General features: G+C 38.5%; 1 pseudogene; it reads left to right on the forward strand.

Annotated features, from left to right (window-relative positions):
* Nucleotides 1-2,387: 2,387 nt before the first annotated feature.
* Nucleotides 2,388-4,064, forward strand: LOC110561162 (large ribosomal subunit protein eL31-like; annotated as a pseudogene).
* The last annotated feature ends 3,447 nt before the right edge of the window (nucleotides 4,065-7,511 follow it).

Below are 7,511 nucleotides of genomic sequence, written 5' to 3' on the forward strand. Positions count from 1 at the left end.
CTCCAGCCCCTATTTTTTAAATTTTTTATTTAACTTTTGTTAATTATACTTTATTCATTTTGTATCCCCCCATTAAGCCCCTCCCTCCTCCCCTCCTGTTCCCACCCTTCCCTCCCCTTTCTTCACACATGTCCCCCCCCAAGTTCACTGATAAGGGAGGTCCTCCTCTCCTTCTTTCTGATCTTAGTCTATCAGTTCTCATCAGAAGTGGCTGCACTGTCATCTTCTGTGGCCTGGTAAGGCTGCTCCTCCCTCAAAGGGAGGTGATCAAAGAGCAGGCCTATCAGATTATGTCAGAGGCAGTTGCTCTTCCCATTACTATGTAACCCACTTGGACACTACACTGCCATGGACTACATCTGTGCAGGGGTTCTAGGTTATCTCCATGCATGGTAGTTGGTTAGAGTATGAGTCTCTGGGAAGACCCCTGTGTTCAAATTTTCTGGTTCTGTTGCTCTCCTTGTGGGGTTCCTGTCCTCTCCAGATCTTACTATTTCCCACTTCTTACATAATGGATTCACTCGGCCCTACAGTTGGCCATCAATTTTAATCAAATAACTTGGATCATTACTATCCTCTCTACTGTATGGTTATCAGTTTTGTTTTTTTTTTTTTTCATATAAGTAGTGAGAAACCTATGGGCAACAACATAATGCAAATATAATATACTAAAGGAATGCTTTTTAAATACCTGGATTAGGCTTTTTAAAATTAATCTATGATCACAGTCATATGAAGAGAACATCCTGAAAGTTATAAAAACACCCCTATACACACATATACCATTTTTTTTAAATCATGGCATTCTTCCCTGTCCTTTAGTATTCACTGCCTTGTGATTTTGCATCTGCCCATTTCTCATTTCCTGAACTTTCTTGTTCTGGGTCTTGCTTTGACAGTAAATACAATAGACTATGTTCCCTTCAGGAGACTGTGTAAGCAGTTACAGGCTGTGGAGGAATTTAACTCAACAACATGCCTGCTCTGACAAGGGATCACATCTAAAGACCTTCTAGATCTATGTGATCCAGCTAGAGTGCTGACACACTCTGAGTTACAATATGGTCTGGTTGGAATATAGACATGTCTTAGTACACACCTTTAATCTTAAACAATGAAGGTAAGATTTTGCTTGAAAGTAATGGATTAGTTGAGGGGCAGACAAAGTGACGAATCAGAGAAAGATTTGGCAGATTGAGTCAGAGACAGGATATGCCCAACTCTCACAAGAAGAGGACAGGAAAGAGAAGCAACTTAAAAGCAGAGCAGGGAGAGAGAAAGGAGGTTTTATTTGTTTTGTGTTGTTTTGTTTTTGTTGTTTTGTTTTTTACCAGGAGTTTTTTACTAGGACAGTTTTATGGGGACAGGTAGCAGAGAGAACAAGTTAGATCCAGGTGAAAACAGAAGGAGCCAGAAGATTAGAACATTTTGCCAAAATTAATTTGAGGCCAAGAAGAGTAAGAGTCAGAAGTCAAGAAGCCAGTTTGAATCAGTCAGTGTGGAGAGGAGTTTGGGCCAGAACAGCTGAGTTGAACCAGCCAGCAAGAGTTCAGAAAGAGCTAGAAGGTCTTGGGAACAGCTCTCATCTCATTCCCTTATAGAGGAAACAAAAATAACATTTACAACTGGCCTCTGAATAAACATAGTGGCCCTGACATTTTCTGAGAGAAGAAACTTATTTGAAAGAAAAGTCCCAAATGCTCAAGAATAAAAGCAGAAGTGAAAGCCATATAGTCATAGGATACTGAAAGACTATCTAACAAACTGGAAGACACAGTACAAGGGTGTTGAAGCAAGAAGTTCAGTGAAAACCTGAAGATGAAAACATGTAGCAGAGAAGCTACTCTATGAACTTCATGGAATTTGAGTGACAGAGGACAGATTGGCTAAGCGTGTGACCTCAGCAGGGTTGCAACAGAATCCAGGTAAGGAACATTACATTATAATTGAATGTCCTCAAAGGTCATCCAGATGTTGGAGATTTGGTCCCAGAAAGGTCCTTTTGAGACATGATCAAATATTTAAAAGTGGGGCTCAGTGGTAGGCTCAGTCAATATGAACATGTTTCCTTCTTTCTCTCTCTCTTTTTTTTCCTGACCATGAGCTGAGCTATCTCACACAACCAGTTGGGTGCCAGCTTCACCACCCAGAACTGCTACCAATTGTGAAACAAAATAAGCCCTTCTTTTTTGTAAGCTGATTACCAGATACCTGTTGCAGTTACAGGGAACAGCTCAGTGCATGTAGAAAAGAGCAGTAGATAAAAGGAATGATCACAAGAAAGAAGTGACTTCTAGTCTCTTGCTTCAGGCTTGTAGCTGAGAATGCATGGCTCAATTCTGGAATGGGACAGCCAATTAAATTCACTGCTTGAATTGTTTTCCATGATGAGGTACATGTTTTATTTATAAATAATATTCTTAAAGTTATTTTAGAAACACACTTTATAATAGATTTCAAGCTCACCTCCAAGATACAGAGAAATAAAAAAAAAAAAGTTCATGGACTTAGTAAGAGTAGTCTAATTAGCATTCTTATAGAATGAGCTGTAGATTTACTGGAGACTTACTGAAGAGAAAAATACCAGAGCCCTGAACTAGCCCATCAATCACTTGAGGCTGCCTGACACTCTTGAAGAGGATATCCCGGCACAGAAAGCACATTGCTGTCATAAGGCTATGGCCCTGGGTCAGAACATAGTAAAAACAAAAGATGAGCAGTTTTGAGAGGAACCAGCTGGCTAAGGTAATCCAAAGTGCACAGATGTTAAAGGCTTACTGTTCCAACAATACCATTACTGAACACAAGAAAAGAAAAAGAACAGTGATTAAAACATTGTGGGACTTGATTTACCTTGTTGACCCTTCAAAAGTAAGGCTATTTGTGAATTCCTTTTTATTTCATGCTAAATTTTAACGTTTGACTTCTATTTTAATAGAATTTTGTATTCTTTGGAAAATGACTGTTAAAAGCCAACTTGATATCCTGTAAAATTTGAAAATTAAACCACAGATTATCTTTGTAAGAAATGCATTAATGTTAATCATTTAGAATATATGTGTCTGAGTGTATGTGTGCATAAGTGTGTACGTGTGTGTGTGTGTGTGTGTGTGTGTGTGTGTGTGTGTGTGTATTGAGGCAGTGTCTTATTTACGTAGGCTGGCAAAGGATGACACACGTTTAAATTACAGGTGTACACCACAAGACCCAGATCTTTCATAGACTCTTAAGTGGTCTAAAGAACAATAACCAAGACTTCGTAATTTTCTTTGTGTCTTCTTCAAACACTCCCAAGCCCTGACACAGGAGCAGTTGTGACAAGGATAGGAATGGTAGATCTGAAGCCAATTATAAACTTCTAATGTGTGATTCATTATAAAAGGGGTGATCAAGAACTAAAGATGTGTGTGGTTTCAGCCATAGGAGTAAGCAGAAACTAAACACATAATTATTATGGAAAACATTAATATTTTGGTGACAGGGCATGTGTGGGTATGTGGTTAAAGTAATAGAAAACAGTCCTACATACTTTAAGATTACAGCCATGGTTTCCACTACGAACAATAACCATTGAGTTAATATTAGGAATGTCACCAACAGTTTCACAAAGAAATTACAAACTCTAGAAGAGAATTAATGTGACCTTTAAAAATCATTAAAATAGCCTTCCCACAATCCCTCGCAGTCGTCCTTTCCAGCTTGGCCAAGTGGCTCCCACAAAGAAGGGTAGCAAGAAGAGCAGTTCCACCATCAAGGAGGTGGTGACCCTGGGATACATTATCACCATTCACAAGCGCATTCATGGAGAGGGCTTCAAGAAGCATGCTCCCCGGGCACTCAGAGAAATTCAGAAGTTTGCCATGAAAGACATGGGGACTCCAGATGGGTTCAATAAAGCTGCCTGGGCCAAAGGAATAAGGAACGTTCCATATAGTGTCTGAGTACGTTTGTCCAGAAAATGTAACGAAGAGGAGAATTCACCAATCAAGCTCTATGCATCTGTAGCTTATGTGCCTGTTACTACATTAAAAAATCTACCAGCGGTCAATGTGGATGATACCTAACCTACTGAATGTCAAATAAAGTTGTAGAACTGCCCTCCAAAATAATTAAAATAAAACATCGTCTAGCATAAAGTCAACAGCATCCTCCCTGACTCAAAGATATTCAAGTTTTTATTCAGGAAATGTTCTCAATCATTTAAGAGTATTTATGACTAACTCTGCAGCATTACTGAGTACATGGCTTGCTCGTGTGAATACAGCATGGTATGTACACCGTAGGGGACAAGTAGTTACTACTTGTTCTGTGAGCTGGTGAAAACGGTAATACCAGAAATGCCTCTCTGTGAAGAGCTCGTTTCTACTTTCAGTTCTATGACAATGTTATGAGATAAAATAAGCAGAATTACAAATCTGATAATCATTCTTCTTAAGTCTTCATGTCTACCTGAAATTTGTAGTCAGAGGATGTGAGTGAAACTAATGTAGCTGCAGCTTGCTCCTTTTTCTCTTCTTTTCTTTCTTTCTTTTTTTTTAACCATCAAAATAGCCTCATGGAGATGAGCTTTGAAGAATGCCTTAAACATACTCTTTTTTCTTTTCTCCTTAAGTTAGTATCACCTGAAAAATCAAGATAGACATTCTTACTGGAACATCAGAAATAATGCTGGGTATGAACAGGCTTACACTATACTTAACCACAGTAATCCTTCCCAACACACACAGAGACGGATTGATAACCAGATTTGGCATTTCAAATATTTTTTACCCAAGGCAAAGGCTTTAGGGTGTTTTCTTGGAATTAGAGAGTTTAGAGATGAAAAGCATGTCATTTATTATTTTCTCCTTCTGTCAGCTTAGTATGTCTTTTTAAAATCCTGTCTATAACACTGAGCCCATTTGCTCTTGGATATCTCACCTGTTGAAAAACGCTTCATCATTGGGTGCTCTCAAATATGAACCCAGCGTGTTGAGTGAAAAGCAGGCAAATAAAACCAAGTCAGGTTATCTGCTGGAGGAGGAAGTAGGATTGAGAGTCCTGAATTCAGCCTTGAGTTCCAGTCAGGACTGTGCAATGCAATTCTGAACAAATTTTACCATTTCTCTTTTTTTTTCCCCCTTCATCTGAAATGTGAGAAGGTAGCTAGGTGATTTTGCCAGGTAGATAATCCAATAAATGTATTATTTCTTCGAATTAGTCAGGTAGAGAAAATTTTTAAACCATAGTGTAAGAGTGGAAACATTGGAAAACTAGATTTTGTGTGTGTGTGTCAATATTCACCTTAATGATATTTGTATTATGTGACAATTTAAAGATCTTTTCAGAACAAGGACTATTTCTAACAGGATCTCAAGGGCAGGCTCTTTGACCTCCCCACACACACCCCCAGGGGAGGAGCAGTCCTGTTAGGCCACAGAGGAGGACTTTGCAGCCAGCCCTGAAGATACCTGATAAAACAGGGTCAAATGCAAGGGAAGGAGGTCCCCACTTTTTGGACAGTTCACCCTCAGTCCAGAAGTCTTGACTTTTCACCTCTGAAACTGTTCCCAAGCAACCATAGACATTTCAGTGTGGTAGGATAACAAACCAAGATATCACTGAACCCTTTGCTTTTTGTTTTTGTTTTTTACTTGAGAAACCACTGATCTATATAATTTATATGTCTCCAACACTAGTAGAATATTTTACCTTATTAATGGGTTATTTTTGTTACTGAAAACATAATCTCTGGTATAATGATAGTGAAAAATGCACTCGATTTTAAGCCTGGAATCTGGCTCCCACTACGCAGTCTCAGTATTTAAAAATGGTCTGTCGATAACTTTTGGACTTCACAATGGTAATAAAGCCAGGGCTGTTCCATGGAAACCATAATTCAGTCTTGAATTTTGATCTAGTCCAAGGCTATGGTATATAGCACAGCATATTGGAAAGCAGCTGTGGGTGCGCTCTCTAGCATCTAGTGTGATGCTAGACAGCAACAGCAGAACACAGCTCCCGGTTACTCGTGTGCTTGTGAGGGCAAGAGCCCTATTAGTGCACTGTTCTGCTCACTGTTCAGTAGATGAGCTGTAGGAAAACCCATTTCCAACCTGTGCTATTCTCACCATAGTACAAATTTGTGAAGACTCACCCTCTTCTTAAATCAATGAGCATCTGTGAGATATGGGAAAGCCCTTTAAGATCTCTGACCTTCTATGGTTTTTTGTTTTTTGTTTTTTAAGAAGGTGGTAGCTGTAACACCTGTCTTTGGAGCTTTTGTCAGGATCTGACCCAATAATGAAAGTAAATTCAAAAGCTTAGCATGCATTATTGCTTATGTTTGCTTTTTGGAAGATAGCCTAGAATCTTTTGAATTTAACAAAGTATAATATTTTTATCTGGCTACATGCAGCTAACATTGTACATTTACAGAAAGTTTCATAAAATCCAAATTTGAGGATGGGGTTCAGTTGATAGAGTGCTTCCTTGACATGCCTGGAGCCCTAGGTCTGATGTCATCACTATGTATGCCTGGTATGGTGTGTATGCCTGTAGTCAAAGCATAGAGGAAGTTGAGGCAGGAGGATAAGAAGCTCAAAGTCATCCTCAGCTACACAGGACAAGGCTAGTTTGGTCTCTATTAGACTATGCCCCCCAAAATAAAAACCAATTAATATAAAAACAAAGTTTTAAAATTCAGTAATGAAAGGTAGAAGAAAGAGAAACAGACCTAGTATTTCTCAGATGCCCTGCCACAGTGTCATGATGGAAAAGCCATACAATTAATTGCCTCTACTTTATTTATTTATTTATTCATTCACTCATTCATATGCATAATATACTGTTGAACTCTGTCAGAAACAGGGCTTCCATATGATATCCCTTCATCACTTCTCCTCAGGAGATGGAAACCTGCCTTTTTAGGATGTTACAAGTAGTGAAACAGAATAATTTTCACCAAAGAGAGAAACTCTAGCTTTTCTCCTCCACACAATTAATCCAGCAAAAGTCTTGGATTGTGTTTCCAAATTTCTTTTTTACATAAACAATTCAAAAGAGCACAGCTTACAAAGACCGGTGTGGTTCCACACCAAGCCGTGAGCCAATTTGTGTTCAGAAGACTGCTATTCAAGTTTGAATGCTACTGAATACTTAGCTGAAATGTCACAAGGGGAAAAAAGAGAAGGAAAAGAAAAACCTCCTTCATTATGAATATGAGATAATTACTTTTCAAAAATCATCACAACCCCAATCCAAGAAGGGGCCACAAGGTTTAATTGTGGGTGTGCTATTTACAGATTAATTAGGACATTTAACTTCATTTTTTATACTACAGAATTAATCCTATAAAAATTAGTGATCTCGAAGGAGTCAGTTGTCAAGTCTGACAGGATCTCTTTGCCATAATCTATTAAAATGCTGCTTTTATCTTGTCTTGCCTGTGTCATATTTTATGGATTTTTTCATAAACACTGCCTATACTTCATAAATGTCTCAATTTTCTAGTCTATTAACATTACTTCAAA

The sequence above is a fragment of the Meriones unguiculatus genome, chromosome 18 (assembly GCF_030254825.1).
Source record: "Meriones unguiculatus strain TT.TT164.6M chromosome 18, Bangor_MerUng_6.1, whole genome shotgun sequence".
In the NCBI taxonomy this organism is placed as follows: domain Eukaryota; kingdom Metazoa; phylum Chordata; class Mammalia; order Rodentia; family Muridae; genus Meriones; species Meriones unguiculatus.